This window comes from Leptodactylus fuscus, chromosome 3 (assembly GCF_031893055.1).
Source record: "Leptodactylus fuscus isolate aLepFus1 chromosome 3, aLepFus1.hap2, whole genome shotgun sequence".
NCBI lineage: Eukaryota > Metazoa > Chordata > Amphibia > Anura > Leptodactylidae > Leptodactylus > Leptodactylus fuscus.
In genome coordinates, this window is record NC_134267.1 from 180,779,997 (window position 1) to 180,800,807 (window position 20,811).

Here is a 20,811-nt window from a genome sequence, read left to right on the forward strand (position 1 = left end):
TGGCTGAGAAGCAGCCCCACAGCATGATGCTGCCACCACCATGCTTGACTGTAGGGATGGTATTCTTGGGGTCGTATTCAGTGCCATCCAGTCTCCAAATGTCACGTGTGTGGTTGGCACCAAAGATCTTGATCTTGGTCTCATCAGACCAGAGAACCTTGAACCAGTCTGTCTCAGAGTCCTCCAAGTGATGATGAGCAAACTGTAGACGAGCCTTGACATGACGCTTTGAAAGTAAAGGTACCTTACGGGCTCGTCTGGAACGGAGACCATTGCGTTGGAGTACGTTACTTATGGTATTGACTGAAACCAATGTCCCCACTGCCATGAGATCTTCCCGGAGCTCATTCCTTGTTGTCCTTGGGTTAGCCTTGACTCTTCGGACAAGCCTGGCCTCGGCACGGGAGGAAACTTTCAAAGGCTGTCCAGGCCGTGGAAGGCTAACAGTAGTTCCATAAGCCTTCCACTTCCGGATGATGCTCCCAACAGTGGAGACAGGTAGGCCCAACTCCTTGGAAAGGGTTTTGTACCCCTTGCCAGTCTTGTGACCCTCCATGATCTTGTCTCTGATGGCCTTGGAATGCTCCTTTGTCTTTCCCATGTTGACCATGTATGAGTGCTGTTCACAAGTTTGGGGAGCGTCTTAAATAGTCAGAAAAGGCTGGAAAAAGAGATAATTAATCCAAACATGTGAAGCTCATTGTTCTTTGTGCCTGAACTACTTCTTAATACTTTAGGGGAACCAAACAGAATTCTGGTGGTTTGAGGGGTTGAATAATAAATGACCCTCTGAATAAACTTTTCACAATTTAAAAAAAAATAAACAAAGAAATAACATTCTTTTTTGCTGCAGAGCATTTCAGACTTCCAGGCTGATCTACAGTCCAAATGTCACAATGCCAAGTAAGGGAGCGTTCACACTACCGTCGGTGTCCGACATGTAGTGTCCGCTCCTAGTGTCCGCTCAAAATCTGTCACGGACACTAGGAGCGGACACTAGCTGTGTCCGCTCCACCTGTCATTCACTTGAATGGGCATCGGGTGCGTTCTTTTGCACTCCGTGCCCGACCTTTCCTGTCCGCAGGTGAAGATGTCCGACTTCTCAAGTGGTCCGTTACTAGTCTCAACTTCCTGGGACAGTGGTGACATGTTGATGTTGACATATGACCTGTGACTTCTGCAGCCAAACACTGACCACAGTGCTGACCCACTAGTTATGGCAATGTGAATAGAACACACACAAGATATTCATATCCAGGCTAGAAGTCAGTACTTACCGTATTTTTCGGACTATAAGACGCACTTTTTTTCCCCCAGCACAGTGTATGGACCTTGAAAAAAACCACTAGCGTTTTTTCCACGTGGTTTTTGCCAATTCTGCACTCAAATCCATGCCCAAATCCACAACATGGATTTTCCACCTCCCATTTGACTGCATTGGTTTTTGCAGGCGAAATCCACCTGAAGGAAGCTTTTTTTTTTCTGCTAGCGGAAAAAATCCGCTAGCAGAAAAAAAAGGTAGCGGAACACATAGAACCCATCCTCTCCTGCCAACTATCGTCCCATCTCACTGCTCCCGTACGCCTCAAAACGTCTTGAGCAGCATGTCCACTCCGAACTCTCCTCCTATCTCTCGTCCAACCTGCTCTTTGACAGACTACAGTCAGGCTTCAGACCCTGGCACTCCACTGAAACTGCCCTAACAAAATTCACCAATGACCTGCTAACCGCCAAAGCCAAGCGCCATTACTCTGTCCTCCTCCTCCTCGACCTCTACTCTGCCTTTGACACAGTTGACCACTCCCTCCTGTTAGAAATTCTCTCATCCCTTGGTATCTCAGACCTAGCCCATTCCTGGATCTCCTCATACCTCACCGACTGCACATTCAGCGTCTCCCACTCACACACCACCTCCTCACCTCGCCATCTCTCTTAGGTGTCCCCCAGGGCTCCGTCCTAGGACCTCTCCTGTTCTCCATCTACACCCGTGGCCTGGGCCAATTCATAGAATCTCATGGCTTTCAGTACCACTGCTATGCCGATGACTCCCAAATATACATCTCTGGACCAGACATTACCTCCCTGCTGGCCAGAGTTCCAGATTGTTTAGCGGCCGTAGCCTCCTTCCTCTCCTCCGCTTTCTCAAACTCAACATGGAGAAAACAGTTTATCATCTTCAGCCCATCCTGTATGGCCCCTCCACCTGACCCATCTATCAAAGTTAATGGAACCCCACTTACCCCTGTCCCACAGGCCCGATGCCTTGGGGTAACCCTGAACTCTGACCTATCCTTCAAGCCACATATTCAAACCCTCAACACCTCCTGCCGCCTCCAGCTCAAGAACATCCACCGAATCCGCTCGTCCAGGCTTTCATAATCTCCCACGTAGACTACTGCAACACCCTTCTCCATGGACTCCCAGCTAACACCCTCGCCCCCTCCAGTCCACCTTAAACTGCGCTGCTCGCTTAATCCACCTCACCCCCCGATCTTCATCGGCTGCTCCCCTCTGCCAATCCCTCCACTGGCTACCTATAGCCCAGTGAATTGAGTTCAAGCTACTGACGCTAAAATACAAAGCCATCCACAACCTGTTCCCTCCATATATCTCTGAACTAATCTCCCACTACCTGCCCACATGTAACCTCAGATCCTCCAACGACCTCTTACTCCACTCTGCTCTCATCCACTCCTCACACAACCGTCTCCAAGATTTCTCCCGTGCATCCCCCATACTCTGGAACTCCTTACCATGACACATAAGACTAAGCCCCACAATCACAGGCTTCAAGAAGGCCCTGAAGACTCACCTATTCAGGAAGGCCTACAACCTCCAATAACACTATCACCGCACTGCTATCTATACAGTCTCCCCCTCTCCTTCTGTCTCTACCCCCTTCCCTCATAGATTGTAAGCCCTCGCGGGCAGGGCCCTCTACCCCACTGTGCCAGTCGGTCATTGTTAGTATTATATCTACCTGTATATTCTGTGTATTGTATGTAACCCCCAAATGTAAAGCACCATGGAATTAATGTTGCTATATAAATAAATAATAATAATAATATGGGGAGGCGTTTTTTTCCTCGTGGATTTTGACACGGATTCAGCACCAAAATCCTCGCCAAAAAACTCAGTGTGAATGGACCCTAAATTTGTAGACTGGGTGTTTTCAGACACAGGAATATCTAATGAGTATGTATTTTACAGTATTTTTTTTTACTTTTATACAGTACAGACCAAAAATTTGGACACACCTTCTCATTCAAAGAGTTTTATGTATTTTCAGAAAATTGTTTGATTCACACTGAAGGCATCAAAACTATGAATTTAGGGGGCGTTCACACCGTTGGTGTCCGTTATGAAGGTGTCCGTTTAAAAGAAAAAAAACGGACACCTATCATAACGGACATTAACGGACACTAACTGATGCTAACTGATGTTAATGTGTCCATTTTTTTAACTGATCCATTTAATGGATCAGTTAAAAAAAACGGACGCATTAGTATCAGTTAGCATCAGTTAGTGTCCGTTTTTTATACTGTCCGTTTTTTCTTTTTTGCTGTTTATGCTTTCTGAGCATGTGCAGAAAATAAACGGACAGAAAATAACGGACTGTAACTGATGGCCATCAGTTACTGTCCGTTATATGTCCGTTGCCCATAGACCTCAATGTTAAAAAAAAAAACGGACGCTTTCTGTCCGTTTTTTCAAATGGACAAAAAAATCCTGCATGTGTAATTTCACTGTCCGCTTGAAAAAACGGACATGGTTGTTAACGGACCCTTAAGGACACAAACAGACACAAACTGACAACAGATGAAATCCCATTGAAATGAATGGAAATTGTAACGGACACAGCTAGTGTCCGTTGCTAAAATCTTGAACGGACAGTAGCAACGGACACTGCAATCGGACACCAACGGTAGTGTGAATGCCCCCTAACCCATGTGGAATTATATGCTTAACAAAAAAGTGTGAAACAACTGAAAATATGTCTTATATTCTAGGTTCTTCAAAGTAGCCACCTTTCGCTTTGATTACTGCTTTGCACACTCTTGGCATTCTCTTGATGAGCTTCAAGAGGTAGTCACCTGAAATGGTTTTCACTTCACAGATGTGTGAGTACTATTTGCTCATCTCGAAAAAGCAGCAAAAGTATAAAAAAAAAATTATACAAATTTGTTATCAATTTAATCAATGTTGACTCAGGGCTCGTTCACATCTGTGCCCGGTCTCCGTTATGCAAGTTTCCATTTCCTGCCTGAAACTGGGCTAGAAACGGAAACCTGCAGGCATTTTTCAAACCCATTCAAATTAATGGGTTTGAAATATGTCCAGCCGTGAGCACTGATAAGCGTTTTGTGCTCTACACAGCAACACAATTTTTTTTTAACTGGACACAAAGTCAGACATGCAGAACTTTGTGTCCGGTTTAAAAAAAATGGTTTTGCCACGGAGAGCACACAACGCTGACCGGCGCTCATGGCTGGACACTGTCTGTCAGGTTTCCTTCCTCTGTCTGCAGAAGACGGAAACCTGAGAATGGAGACCGGGTGCAGATGTGAACCCAGCATCAGTGAATAAATTTATAAAGTTATTTAATTGTGGCGAATGGCACAAAAATTATACCGTAAAAAGGCAATGGCAAAATTGATGATTTTTTCTATTCCTTGCCAGAAAGGGTTAATAAAAGTTAATCAATGGAATATATCTATCCCAAAATTGTACCATTAAATTCAGTAACTTGTCCTGCAGAAAAATAAGCCCTCATACAGTTACATTGATAAAAAAAAAAAGCTATAGATATTTAGTTATTTGTGTGTGATAATGATAAAACACAAAAAAATGGTTTGGTCATTAAGGCCTGAATATAGGTCATGTCCAATTTTTGGCCTTTTTCTCAGATCCCTATAAACTGAAATGTATAGGGTATCCGTGAAAATGGGTGGCCCTCAGTTGCAAGATGGCTGTGAATAATGGATGTTTTTTATGGCCATCTTCCACCTCGGTCATGTGCGTCATACCCTTAATCATCAATGACTGTGATTGGTCAGAATCCTCAATGAACACGTAAACAAAGAAAATACCACATAGACTTATAGCACCAGTAGCCTATAATGGAATTTAATTGAATACTAGAAAATGTATTATAAGGGAACCCAGATTACAACAGCTGAAATGAAATGATTTTCTGTCCTAAAAAAGAAAGGTAGAAAAATAAGATATTTTTGTGACCTGATGATAAGGCACGTGCTTTAGTGATACATTGTATACATATACGTGTGCCTATCGGCTTGACTATAGTTAAATTTTGCTTGTAATCTTAAACCTGAGACTTGAAGAATTGAACTATTCACAGCATGCTGCGATCGCCCTAGTGCTACAGGTTGGTTACTATGTAAATAAGGCACATATAAAAATGTTATAAAAAGAATAGAAATGTTCTATTGAAAGCCATATTTGTATTTAATCATACATATTATGGACTGTTGAAAGCATATACTTCTAAATAGAAACTTTACGGATCATCTCGCATGCTAACAATGTGTAAGTATGTTTATATACAATGATTCATTCTGAACATAAATCAAGCGACACATTTGTATCCATTATGTAAATAACATAAGGAATTCCAATAGTGTATCAATGTTGTAGAGCAGATGGTATTGTAAGATTTACCACCCCATTACATTTGATGGGATTGAATTCATTTGCTTTTCTGGGTGTTCAGTGTCCTTCGTGAGGCAGCCAGCATGCCAATGTGTCTTTTTACAACAATTCCAGAAGCTGGTTAACAAATATAACCCCTACTTGGAAGTACAATATATATCAGAGGAATCAAAAAGGGAGCATTTTTGTGGTCTATAAATTGGATTAGTCTTAACTTTCATCTGGACTGCAAGCATTATTGCGCAAAAATCTATGTTAGTTTGATGTTTCTTTTCTCCCCAATTCCAATATATTTGATAGAATGCTTTGAAAATAAAGAGCGTGTCTTCGATATGTTTGATCTTGGATAGCGATAAATAAGACTACTTGTAGTTCCTGTCTTGGTAAATCTATTGCATTGAAAAAGTTAGTTTTTCTTAATTGTCTGATAATTGACAGATATGTCTTATTTGGTATGAATTGACACATGTTGTTTCCAACATTTTAGCTTTTATTTAGGTAACATGATAAAAATATATATATTTTTAACTAAAAAGAAACATTCTTATATATTTTTAACTAAAAAGGCACATTCTTATTCTGTAAGATGACATGAAGCCAGCCAGACCATATATTCCTCTTTGGTATTGAGCCCTCTACTAGTACAGTTATTACAATACCATTTATTCCTGTTGTTTTGGACAATCATTACATTTTTCCTTAAAGGCGTATTCCCAGATCCTATCTATACCGGTAGCTTTTGTAAATTAAAGACTTTTCCTAAATATTTTGCTTTAGCAATGTTGCTTTGTTTTGTTTCTATGTGAAATTATTCCTCTAATTGCTTACACAGGGTTTCCACAGAGTCGGACCTATGTGATAAGACAGGACAAGTGATGTCACTCACTGCTCTCACTGTTATCTATAGTTCATTGCAGTTTTTCTGTTATCTCTCTATGTAAACAGACAGATATCACTGAGTCCATTCTCTAGAAGTATGTGCATATTATTCCATCAGCTTTTATATTAGATTTCTAGTAATCATAATAAGTACTGTGAAACTTCATAGTGTCCTGTTAAGCAAGCTGGAGAGGGGGTGATACAGGAAGTGAGAAGAAGTGACGGCAGGCAAAGCTGCTGAAACAGGGGGATGGGAACAGCTGGCCACTGGACTGATTAGCAGTATGGAGCCAGTTCCAGCGTCCTTCCTATACACTATATAGGGTCAGAAGCTGAAATTTCCATCACCTGTATAGCAGCCCGGTGTTGTGACTGAAGCTCAACTTCCAATGACTTAAATGAGTGACTGCACCTGGCAGCTATATTGGAGAAGGAGCTTTCTGCTTACAGCCCTGAGTGTATAGGACAGGTGCTGGATACAGCTCTGTAAAGTTGATGGGGTATTTAAGGCCTATCCTGAGGGTAGGCTATGAAAAACTTTAGTCTAAGCATCTCATTTAACTGTTCTGTTGGTGGAATTTCTCCTCTCATTATCTGTTCTTCACCACCCCAAGTTCTTCTGTGTCCTTCCCATCCTTCTACCCTGTTTTTTAGTTATGGATTTTGCTTTTTTTTTTTTTTTTTTTTGGGGGGGGGGGGGAGGGGAGGTTGAGCTAAAGTCAGGAGTGGATTTCACAAACGGAAAACATCTAAGAACTTCCTTAATGTTTTCCATTCCTTTTTAATCCACTCCTGACATTGGCCAAAAAACCCCACAAAAAAAGCTGCAAAATCTACAACAAAGAAAACACGGCATTTTTGAAGTGTGGAGCCTTAAGCCTTAGGCGTTTCCATGCTGTTTTGCAGTCCCTGCAAAGTCAATGGGACTCAAGTAACTTCCATCCACACATTGCAGAAAAAAAATATCTACAGTGGAAATAGTGTTATTTCCAAAACTTTTGCAGTTTTGGAAATCATAGCATCTCAATTATACCTACGGAAATGCCGGCAGTTACCTTATAGGTATAACTGAAGCAGAAAGTCTGCAGAGAAAACCTCTGTGGAAAGTACTGCAATGAGTTGCCGACATGGTTTTTCCCGCAGTGCTTTTTTCCTTCGGCCCACTATATGGAACATTAACCTTAAGTAGGTTCCCTCTTAGGCTTTGTTCCCATGGAGTAATGCGCCGCTCATTCTAACACACAAACACGTGTCAGAGTGAGCACAGTAAAACAGAATCCCATTGACTTCAATGGGTTCGGTCTTACGTGCGCTACCCATTGAACTCAATGGGAGGCTTTTTTACCTATTGCTTTCAATGTGATACGCGTGAACTCAGCTTAAGACACAAAATACCATCCATGAGTTTAATTTAAAAACAAAAAGTTAAATCTTTATGACCCTTAAGTCTGATTTGCATAATAATATGGAACACAATGTAGACTGGCCGAGCCTGGCAGAGTTGAAGTCACTAGTATTTAGCGTACGTAGTAACTGTTTGCTCTGACTAATAGAATAAAGGCTCTAATACACCATATTGACAGACACTGTCTCGAAAAAAAAATTTTTGCATAGAACATAAAGATAGTAGTAGAAGGGTCATGATGTTTTTCCTTTTCCACGATTTGCTCTGGTAAGAAAACAAGGACCATTGGAGGTCTGGGACTCACAATCACAATAGAAATAGTATAAAAACTCATAAGAGCAAATGTTTTATGCATTTTATATCAGATATTTGGCGTACAAGGGAGAAAAAGAAGCAAATTGTTTGCACAAATTGCATTTTTGTGCAAAAAATTGTGACTTTTCCTTTCTTGCCACTTTTCCAAAAAAAGGAGCATGTCAAGATTCGAGTGACTATTTGTTGGTGTTCTTTATTTTCATTCTTCATTCCTGTTAGTATGAATCACTAAAAAACTGACATTAAATACAAGAATTGGATTTGATTGGAAAAATTAGGAGAAAATATTTATATATTTTGCTATTTGGAATATTTTTCTTCTTAAATTTTAACTCCCCACAAAACTGAAAATATAGTTTTCAATGCAGTTGATCCCAAACTTCCTTATTCAAAATAATAATAAATAATAAAATACAATGGCACTTTCAGTTGAATCTGGGAATTTTATAATAAAATAAAATTGTACAATGCCAGTTTTTGTAGAATTGATTCTTCACTGAATGACTTTTGCTAACACAATATTCAAGATGGCATTCTGCGCATTTTTAGACAAAGTAGATTGTGCTAAAATCCTGTACATTCAGTGAGTCCTCAAGGTGATTTTACCGCATGCCAAACTAAATGCTACTGTATATTACAAGTGCTGGTACATAATAAATATGTGTGTTATCTGTGATCTCAATGGTAGTAATTGTCACAACAGGCTACTGTGTAACTTAGGTCCTCACAACAAGATTCCCTTCAAGTGCTGCACTCTGTACATAGATAAAATAATAATTAGATTTTTATTAGAAAAATGCAAAGGGGAATGTGACATAAGATTGATGTGCTCTGGGACTTTATATGTACTAGTGCTTGTAATAAGAATGGACTTATTTATGTCCTTCACTTTTTTGCCATGTAACGTATAGTAACAATGTATCGCCATTGCTTACACATCTACAAGTCAGTGCTCAAGTCAATTTTAGTTCCTTTTTTACTAACAAGTTTCACAGTTAAATGCTTTTTGGAATGAGGCATGGATGCAATATAATTCTGTGTTTAAAAAAATGTGCTATATACTATAGACTAAGAGCAATGTAAGGCCTCGTTCACATCTGCGTCGGTAATCCATTCGGGGGAGTTCGCATGGAGACCCCCCCCCCTCCCGAGCAAACTACCAAACGCATTGACAAGCGGTGTGCAGTAAAAGCACACAGACCCCGTAGACTATAATGGGGTCCGTGTGCTTTCCGCGCGGTCTCCGCACGGAACATGCGGACAGAAAAGTAGTTCACGATTTACTTTCCTGTCTGCGTGACTCATGCAGAGACTGTGCTTACCATGGGAAAAGCTGGATTCCCCAAGTTACACGGCAGTACCCAATCTACAAATTAGGGTTACTTAAAGAAGAAAGGCCAGTCCACCAGTATATTGTGTATTACTGATTCCATTAAAATAATACTTCCACTACATACACATAAATATTTGTAAGCCAATGGCTGGTCAGATAATGGAGGGGGTGTACAACTTGCCCAGACTACTTAGGTGGGCGAGATGACAAAAGTTCAGGAATGAGTTTGTTTTCAGCAGACAACTTTTGTCTGCTGAACATTTTGTTGAATGCTCAGTATTAGGCTGGATTTTTAGGAATGGCAGGTAGGTTGGCAGTGGGACCTGTCATTCTACCCTCCTCCAGTCCACACTTTGTGGTTGTTCCTGCAGAAACTCAGCTGCTGTAAGTTCTCCTCATCAAGGAGGCTTAAGAGGTCAGCTTCAGCAGCAGACCTTGGTCAGATCTTGGCTGGAGAGCCAGCAGGAAGGTCATACTATTGGAGCTGTGTCCTGTATCATTCAACTTGTTATTGATTCTATTATTATTGGTGAGATAACCTATCATATGTTCAGTTAGAGCCTAGCCTGGAATTATTTATTTTTGTATTGTTTTCTTTTGTTGCAGCACAGTTTTTTTTGGAGTGAAAATAAAACTCTACCATTTTTTTGGACTATCTGGACTTGTGTGTCTATGCCACCCCACCTAGCAACCCCAGACCCTGGCAATATATATATATATATATATATATATATATATATATATATATATATGTGTGTGTTCAGTATACCATTCCTACACTTTGACATGACGCATCAAGGTTCAAAGCAGTTTGTAAATGGACACCACAAGCTCTGGAGCTTTGACCCCCTCAATGTCCTATTCAGTATCCATCACAATATCATAGAGATGTAACAGGTGCCCAGATTAAGGGTGGGTTATCTTTGCAGTTGGAGCCTAACAAAGCCACTGTATCTGCCATATGTATTTACCTATTAGGCTCTTCCAGGGTGCAGAGATTCTGTGTGCAAATGCGTAAGCCTATTTATATAAATCTTCAACTTGACAGTAAGTTGCCCATGCATAATGGACAACTCACCTAGGGTAAGGTCTTTTAACCTCAGGACTTCTCTGCAATTTACCAAACTAGCGAGGCAGTATGCCTGCCTTTGCTTCAGTGATGCAGAAAGGAATGTATAAGTAATAGTATTTGTATTACCTATAGGGATTTATAAACATATTTCGCAAAGAGCATGAAAACAGAATCATCTAGAGATAAGAGTATCTGTAGAGAAGGATGTGGGTATACTTGAAGATCATATATTAAATAGCAGCTTGCAATGTCAATCAGCTGCTTTGTTAGCCAGCAGGATATTGTAGTGTTTGAATGAATCATGGACCCCTAGAATAGTATTGTCATATTACTGCTTTGGTGCAGCCCAATCTGCGATTTGCAGTTCAATTCTGGTGACCAATTAATAGCAAGGATGTCCTGGAGTTAATAATAATAATACATTCTATTTATATAGCGCCAACATATTCTGCAGCGCTGTACAATTCGTAGGGTTCAAATACAGACAGAAAGATGCATTACAAAGAAAGTCATTTCACAAAATGGGACTGAGGGCCCTGCTCACAAGAGCTTACAATCTGTGAGGTAGAGGGGGTAACACAAGAGGTAGCAGGGGCGATATTGCTTATACAGAGGTCAGACACTTTTGTAATTGAGGTTACTGTCATTACACAAACATAAAACTTTAGGAGCCATCACCAATCGTGTCCTTTAACATGTGGATGGAGCTTGGACCTATAAAGTTAGCTTGAAATGGCATCATATCATGTGGGGAAATGTGGGAGCGGGGACAGAGTAGGGTTAAATTTTGGGGATTCTAATTATAGTATGGAAGGGTTTACATTAGAAATTGTGATAGGCTTGTCTGAAAAGATGTGTCTTTAGTTTGCATTTCAAACTGTAGAAATTGGGAGTTAATCTGATTGTCCGGGGTAGAGCATTCCAGAGAAGTGGTGCAACTCAGGAGAAGTCTTGTATACGAGCATGGGAAGTTCTGATAATAGAGGCTGTAAGTCTTAGGTCATTGAGTGAGCGGAGAGCACTGGTTGGGCGGTAGACAGAGATGAGGGAGGAAATGTAGGGAGGTGCAGCATTATGGAGAGCCTTGTGGATGAGAGTGATAACTTTATATTTTATTCTCTAATGAATAGGCAGCCAATGTAGCGACTGGCACAGACCAGAGGCATCGCTGTAGCGTCTATACTGATAGATTAGCCTGGCCGCTGCATTCAGAATAGATTGTAGAGGGGAGAGTTTAGTGAAGGGAAGACCGATTAGTAAGGAGTTACAGTAGTCAAGGAGAGACTGAATCAGAGAGACAATAAGTGTCTTTAGTGTATCTCTGGTAAGGAAAGGGTGTATTCTGGAGATGTTTTTGAGGTAGAGGTGACATGAACGTGCGAGTGATTCAATATGAGGGGTGAAGGAAAGGTCTGCGTCAAACATGACCCCGAGGCATAATTGCCTAGGAGTTATATTAAGGCCTTAGACTGCAATGGATATATCAGGGACAGATCTATTAGATGGTGGAAACAGTAGTAGTTGAGTCTTAGAGAGATGGAGTTAGAAAGGTACAAAGGAAAGCAACACAACTGATAAGGGGCATGGAGGACCTCAGGTTTAAAAAAAATATAAAAATCTGAATAATTATTATTTAGTCTTGAGGAGAGAGGTCTAAGAAGGACATGTTCCACTTATGTAAATTTATAAATGGTCCATACAATAAATATGGTAATAAACTGTTCTATGTAAAATCTGATCAAAATCAAGGGGGCATTCCCGGCTGAAGGATCCTATTCATGCTGCTAGCTTATGTAAACTCAAGACTTTTCCTAAATATGTTTCTTCAGAAATGCCACTTTGTTTGCCTGCTATATTAGATTATTCTTCCCGTTGTTACACAATAATTGTTCGGCCCACAGGAAAATGGCCGACGAACATGTGCAGTTGGCGCTTTTGGACCCAGAGAAGAAGGTGCGCAAAAGAAGGAGGCAGAAGCGGTGAAGAAGACAGGCAGTCGCTGGAGAGTTTTCAAGCAGCACTGGGGACATCCTCAACGCTGTGATCAAACTCATTTACATATGGAAGAAAGAAGATATTTCTAAGGAACGGTGGCACGGATGAGAATAATAAAGGTAAGAGAAGAATAACCTTTCTTAAAGCTATTCCTACTTGTATTTAGTTTAAAAACGGCATTGTAATGATAGAATCCCTTTAAGTCTCCAAAGGTGGCTTCTTTAACATAAGAATTGTAATAGATAATCTCAGGAGCTGGTCACAGCAGTAATAGTAGGTTGCTTAAAAAATGGCTTGGATACTTTCTTAGAAAAATAAAATAACGCTTTTTACTTCATACCGGTAGTGAGACTGATGGATTCTGAAAGTATCCATGGTGAAAACCATGTTAGGTCCCACCTAGTGTATACGCCTCAACATTTGCCAGAACCTGCAAAGTGGATGGGATTCTGACTAATCCCATCCACACATTGCAAAAAAATATTCACATCCTAAATGCTGTGATTTCAAAAACCGTTGTGTTGTTGTAAATCCGGCATGTCAATTATACCAATGGGAATGCTGGCATTTTCTGTCAAGTCCTTTTCTTCTGTGGACTTTCTATGAAAAGTAATACAGGAAAAAACACAATGCATTTCCGATGCATTCTTTTCTGCAGCACTTTTTCATTGCGACTCGCTACTCTGTCTTTGATAATTTTTGTATCTTGGTTCAGGTACATGAGCGGAAATCACAATCTTATTGAACACCATTATAACAATAGGACATCTGTGTTAACTCCCCATCTGGTGATACACCTTATATATGTAATCTATGAATTTCTTACAGAATTGCGGCATGGAGCCAACTTCAGAGAGAGAAAATTAATTGTTACAGTATTTACAGCTCCTCACTAACTGAATGGTGGAGGGTAGAGGTGAAAAAGTTCTTCCTCTAAGCCAGGAGTAAATCAAAGTCAACAAAGTGGAATTCAATCCGAATTTCAGGAAATATTTGATTTGCATCAAATCCGTAATTCCTCATGCTTCGTGGTAGCAAATCACAGTTTTTGCTAAATGTCTGCTGCACATGTTCGGGCATGGGGCAAGGAACTCTGGGAACGCAGGACCATCCATAATGCCATGTGCGCAGCCAATCAGCAGCCAGCCAGCCCTGTGATGTCACAGCCTTATAAATACCCTACGCCATCTTGGATTCAGGCATTTTCCAGTGTACTTCATCAGCAGCTGCTAAGGAAATGGTAGAAAAGACTTGAAAACATATTGTTCTCAATATACTTCTTTCAGGGAAAGAGCATTAGAAGTGTATGGAAAGGATATGGAGGAATTTATACAGAATATTAAAGCAGAACAGAGTTATTTGGAGTGGTTGCAGCCGGGGTAATAGGAACAATTCTACTACTCCTTGTTGCACTGACTGGCATTATACTGCTGCTCATTACAGAATTGCAATATACTGACTCACAGTATTTTTTGACTACCACAGCAGACTCTCTATGTGTGTTACTGCAAGGCACAGTGTTCTGCACCACTATACAGGCTCTCTGCAGCCAGGAAATAGCTGTTTTTTAATGCAATTTCCACAAATTAATTTGGATCGAATCGTGTAGGAAAATTCGGCAAAGCAGCCGAATCGAATTTTTTAAAAATTTAATCATCTCAGGTTGGTATAAAAGATACTTTCCAGTAAGATATTTCAGGATTATGTAATGTATCTCATCGGGTTCCACCTGTGATGGTACATAGAGGTGATCTACAAGGGCTCCTAGTTTTGTCAAGAACAGGCTTTGCCAGCCTATGGCAGTCCTGATGGACATTTGTTGTACTAGGCATTTCGTTTCACTCTGACAGTTAAGGAGTTAAGAAAGATATATATATATATATATATATATATATATATATATATATATATATATATATATATATTATAGTCTCAGAAAAGCATAAGGCTGAGTTCAGAAGGGGTTTTTGGTCAGAATTTTGATGCGGAATCCGGGTCAAAATCCTGACTAAAAAAACACCTTTCATTGAAACCAATGGGAGCCGGTCAAGCGACATGCTCTTTCTTCAGGCAGATTCCGTGGTTGATTCAGCCACGGATGTCCACCTGAAGACAGTCCCCCCAACTATACCCATTAATTTGGCCCTGATCCGGAGCGGAGTGTCGCAACTGGATGCCGCTGCACTGCACTGCTCCGGCATCCAGTCGCGGTTACCCGTTTTACGGTCCAGAATCCGAGACGGCCTCCGCATCAAATTCCGGACCAAAAAACCCCATCTGAACTCAGTCTAATACTCAGTTTTGCACATGCTCTTTTGCAATATTTTTGTGCAGAGAGTTAAGCTGGCTGAGGACCATTTAAGTGACATCTACAGTTTTAGACTCAATATCAGGTGTGTACATAGCACCATGTGCTTGCCAGGAGACGATGATCTTGCAAACAGCATATTGCAGGGCGTTCACAAAAGTAGGTGTTATAACTTATGTCATGCTCATGAGTATTAAATATGCCATGACAAATTACATTAACATACAATTTAGGATTAGTGGCTCTTTAAACCAGGAAATGTGTAGTTTATTGTGTGTCATTCTTTTTTTCCCTCCAAAGTAGAACAGTCATCCCATATGCTATTATTTCCTTTATATGTTCTCATACTGTGGTATTGAATTTGTTAAATCTATCAATTTACCAGTAAAGATCTATCCACAAGTAGTAACATTGTTTTTATTATGGTATTTGAACATTTATAACAAGTCTTTAAAAACCAATAGTACTTACATTAATCTCAATAGGAATCTTCAGTGGTTGCTAAGAAACTGCACAGCCCTCACAATGTACTTATAGATATTTCAGCAAGCAGGCTCCGAGTCAACGTTTTGCCTCATACTGGGTGATCCTGTTGTTTGGTTTTTTTAAGCAATTTATTTGCATGCAGGTAAAATGTGCTGAATGTCATTAAATGTAACATTAGCACATCCTATGAAATCACAAGTTGTGAGCTTTTCTGGAAAGACTCCCCTGACACCAAGGACCTTTCTCATAAACCAAACAAACATATGGTTAGTTTTCAAAAGCTCTATAAAATAAAGCAGAAGCTTTGCGCACACGCCTGGCGAATTAATCAACCTCTAGGAACACATTTGCTTCTTCATAGTTAACATTTGCATGTCACTAAACCTTCATACCGGTTGGATATCTGACCGTAGTTGTGAGGTGGGTGAACGTAAAGTGGCCTACCCCTACCCCCGTACAATCCTGCACTGTTATTTTTTGCATTGTAAACCTATTATTTATGCTATTGTACTTAATATGTGAAGAGGTTGCATTAGTTATTATGGTATTGTATTTTGCTATGTACCCACAGAGTCTGGGTATCCCTGGTGCAAACATAAGAAGCAAGTAAACAGTTGCTAGAATAGTGTTATTATAATAGTGTTATTATTTCTGTCTTTCGAAGAGACGATGCCAGCCACTGACTCGGCAGTGGACAGTGTAGCATTAGGAGTAGCATATGGGATATGTTACTACAACTGTGTCTAATGCCTTTGGCGTGTACAGTAAAGGCATGAGAAACAGTAAGGCTAAAGCCCCTCATTGGGGAAACGCAGATTTTTTTTGTTACAGAGTTCAGGAGTTTTTGAGCCAAAGCCAGGAGTGGATTGAGCAGAAGTATAAGAGATTCCTATATATTTACCATTCCTTTCGTAGCCATTCTTGGCTTTGGCCAAAAATGCAAACTAAATCTGCAACAAAAAAAGATGCGTTTCCGCAACATGGGGCCTCAACCTAAGGCCGGGACCCCACGGGCTGCAAACGCCGCGATTCACCTGCGGCAGAAACGCTGTGGGAAAAATTGCGGTGTTATACAGTAACAGCAAAGTGGAAGGGATTCATGCAAATCCCATACCGGCACAGTTTTGGAAATTGCAGCATGTCAATTATATCTATGGAAACACCAGTAGCTTTCCCATTGATATAATGGTAACAAAGTCCACAGAGGGAAAATTTGTGAACTTTCTGTTCAAAGCACTTTAGCACAGTGTTTCCGGCCCATGGGATCATAGCCTAAGACAGTCTTTAAGACTGTGAGGAGTCCTGAACCTATTTAGCCAGTGAGAGCATACCAATGGACTAAAGAAGCCTGAAAAGGAGTAGAGCCTGTGAGAGATAGTGAGATGAGTCCTGGAATGCAAAGAGAGACATAAAGGCAACATTATGAGTAACGCTTAACTGGGTATGCTGCGGTAAAGGGTAGCTTCCCTTAAAGGAAATGTGTCACCAGAAAATGTCCTACTTCATAAACCAAGCTTTTATGTTAGATATATTTTTTTAAGATTTTTTTTTTTTTGCAATTTTCCATGTCACCACCTACATATTAAAAAAGCACTATATATCCTGCAAGTTTCACTCTCTCCACTAAGCCTAATAATAGAGTAAGACTTACCAAATCTGTAGGATTTCTTTGCAACAGTCATCTCACTTACATAACAGATGAGTTAGACAGGGCTACAATAAAAAATGATACCTCTATAATGCCACTGACCCATAATTGCAGCAACGACTGAAATAGATGATGTCACGGCTTATCTACTCCCCTACCCTGCACAAAGCGGGTCTAGAAAACTCTTCCATTTCAGTAAGTCAGTACCAGACTATTGCGGTCTATGGCCAAATACAGACAATAGAATTAGAAAATCTATGACAACAAAATAAAAACTGTTAAATAGTTTTCATGAATAAAAATGATAAATAAAAAATAGTTGATACATTTCTTTAAATCCACAGGAAAATGAAAAGTTTCAGCAAGAGCGACCAGCCATCTTGTGCCTTCCAGCTGTCAGCCATCTGTGACATCCCAGTGGAGTATTGTGCCCTTCCCATTGACAATTTCCTTTACCGAACACTACAAAATATATCTCTGCTCTTTACTATCTTCATCTCAATGTGTGTGTACAACACCCAACATGATAGCGCTTATAAGATTTAGTTCTATTACAATTTTTCTAAAATCAAGTTTTGGTATTTGATTGCAAAATTTCTGAGTGATATTTTACTCGTATTAAATTTATTCGGATGAAGAGGGGACAAAGGACTATGTATAGATAAGACAACAGACAGTGAAACCCCTTCATTTGAGATGATCTTTCCTCTTAAAGACCCATTTTTTTGAATGATTCCTTTTCCTCCCATTAGACTCTATGGAAGTTACCTTTCTATAAGCAGACAAACCAGTATCTAACCAAAGAGTAAATTTTTCAGTGGGAATATCTATGAAAAGACTACACATTGGACTTACATATACTGTGAGACCAAATATGGATGCAGAAAGCAAGAGCCAGGGACCTGTGCAGGACATCGGGGGGGGGAGTCACAAGATCACTTATCTCTACGATCACATCATAAATTGTATGAAATCTACCATTGACATGCTAACAGTTCTAATTTTCTCACTAAAATTATGACCTCTGCTGAAGCATCAAATATATGATTCGGGGGTTCTTTCATAATTATTTGGGGTTGGGGGGAACTGTACATGCTTGATGACCCCATTAGACATGTTAACCTGTAATCTGTATACTACATTCATTGAGAGAACCAGTCCTATAAATACAATTTTTCTGTGCAAATTTGGGAGGTTTCCCTGTAAATGGAATTGGACACTGTCGGGGTGTCTATTACAAATGGTACTTTTCTCTTTAGAGTTGTGTTCCTGATATCCAATGCTCCTGTATTCTTCTAACCTACTGAAGAGCTAATTGACCATTGATCTAACATTGACAGAGTGTCATGTGGACTTCATCAATGGTCTATAGGAATACAATTTTTCATTCAAAAGAAACTTCAGTTACACATGAACATTCTCCGGTTGTCTTAGTCAACCTGCTCTAAATTGTTTTGAGACGTGACAAGCATTTTCTGACTTAGCTGCACGTCTGGCTTCAATAATTTTACTTTTTTACTCGTCAGCTTTTCATGCACTGAATTTCTGGTGGACTTGTAATGGACTTGTGTCTAACATACAGCAGACAATCTGAAGAGGTAGAGTCAGGTGGGAAAGAGCTTCAGCCCGAACCAATGGAGGGGCACAAGATAACTTATGTCTTGTCTTATATCAGATATCCTGTACACACTGCAGCTAAGACGTGGTCAGAGAACTGAGCTAAAAGGAAACACATAGCAATCACTGGTGAAATAAAATACCTGCTAACCAACACTCATAGGTTCTGACTTACTTAGAACGTTTAATCTCATAATTGAACACCAACTTGAAATATGGTATAATAAAACATATAGCAAAAAAGTAATAATCATAAAAATAATAAATAATAAAAATCTAAAGAAAATAGACTTTAGTATTCTATTTTTAATATTTGTCCCTCTACAGTTCTATCATGGAGCACAATCCAGAAACTTGCCCAATGTGTTGCAAAAACACCATTACGAACCATTATGTATGTCTATCTCTATCTGTAAGGGTTTGCAATAAAAAAAAGTCCCCAATTTTTTTTTTCACTTTTCTAAATCAGTCCACGTTTATTGCTTCAATCCGTACCATTTCCACTAATGCAGCTTCTTCTTTTAATGAAAAAATATTAAACACTTTCTTAGAAAATCGATGCTGCCATGTCACAGCACATCTATTTGTAGATGAACTTTAATGCTGTCTTTTTTCTTACACAGCAGGAGCACCGGGTTAAATGTAACCAGTCCGTTCCAAGTATTTTAGGATCCAATGGATAAATTGCAGCCACCATAATAAGTAAAATGTGACTACATTGAAAAGGTCAACTACTACATTGATCCGTGAACCTGAGTAACCTTATAATTATAAGCCATCTTTTGTACATTTTGTAGATACGGAGTGTTGAAAAGTGTTTTATTGTATGGTCTACACAATTAATGGGTTTATAACATGTAAACCTTTGTGCCTCCTAAACTAAAAGCTGTGACGTCCGACTCATGCTGTGAATGGGAAAAAAAATCTATAATTGTTTATTATGTTGTGAATTAAAAGGTTTTCCATATGTGTCTGATTACCGATAATAATAATAATAATAATAATAATAATAATAATAATAATAATAATAATAATAATAAGAGATTCTCAATATTAAAACACCTAATTGAATGAATGAGCAAAATAAAATGATGATTTTTTTTCTTAATAGATACATACATGGAGATGTCATGTATCTTAAGTACAAAACCAGAAATATTTACTATTATCTGTATAATAGAAATGATTACATTTAGTAAAAGTTAAATATTGCTATCATGGTAATAAAAAATCTACCCTAAATTATAAGGCTAAGTTCACACATGAAAAAAGCTAGCTGATTTTGTCACTGATTTTTAAGCCTCGCTTTTTTTGGATGCTGTTTTTTGCATTGGACGCTGTTTTTGACGCTGTTTTTGACGCTTTTTCGGTCGCTGTTTTTTTGAAGCTTTTTTTTTCCCCAGCCCATTTTTTAACTAGCCAGCCCACTGGGCATGGCCAAAACCAACCCCTTTTTGTCTGTAGGCGCCATTTTAGCACACATCTCCAACTGAGCAGAGCTCACTGCTACTTCATAGCAAGCTGCTATCTTTGATATCAAAAATGCTGCTGTATCCAGATGTGCTGTGCTGTGATGAGTACTGTCACAAAATGGCTGCAGGAAGCAGCCAACACCCATGGCCACTCCTCTGGGATGTCACTTCCAAAAGTGTGATAAAAAACAGCTAGCTGTTTCAGTCGCTGTTTTTGCCAAAACAGCTGCAAAAAAAAGCGACCAAAAACCGCTAGCTGTTTTTTCAGCGCCCAATAGACTCCAATTCATTTTTTCAGGCGGAAAACGCCTGAAGAAAGGTCATGTCGCTTCTTTTTCTGCTAGCAAAAAAAGCTAGCAATAAAAAAAGCTAGCAGAAAAAAAAAGCTAGCAATTCACATAGGGCTCCATTTTATGGAGGCTGATTTGGCCGCGAAATCAGCTGTCAAAATCAGCGTCCATGTCCCCGTGTGAACTAGCCCTAAATGATGTCACCTAAATCTCTACAGAAGAGACCTCAAAACAATAAAAAAAAATAAAAATAAATAATAATAATAATAATAATAAATTAACACTGCAGCTTTGCAGCCCTGGAGTCCTGGGTTCGAA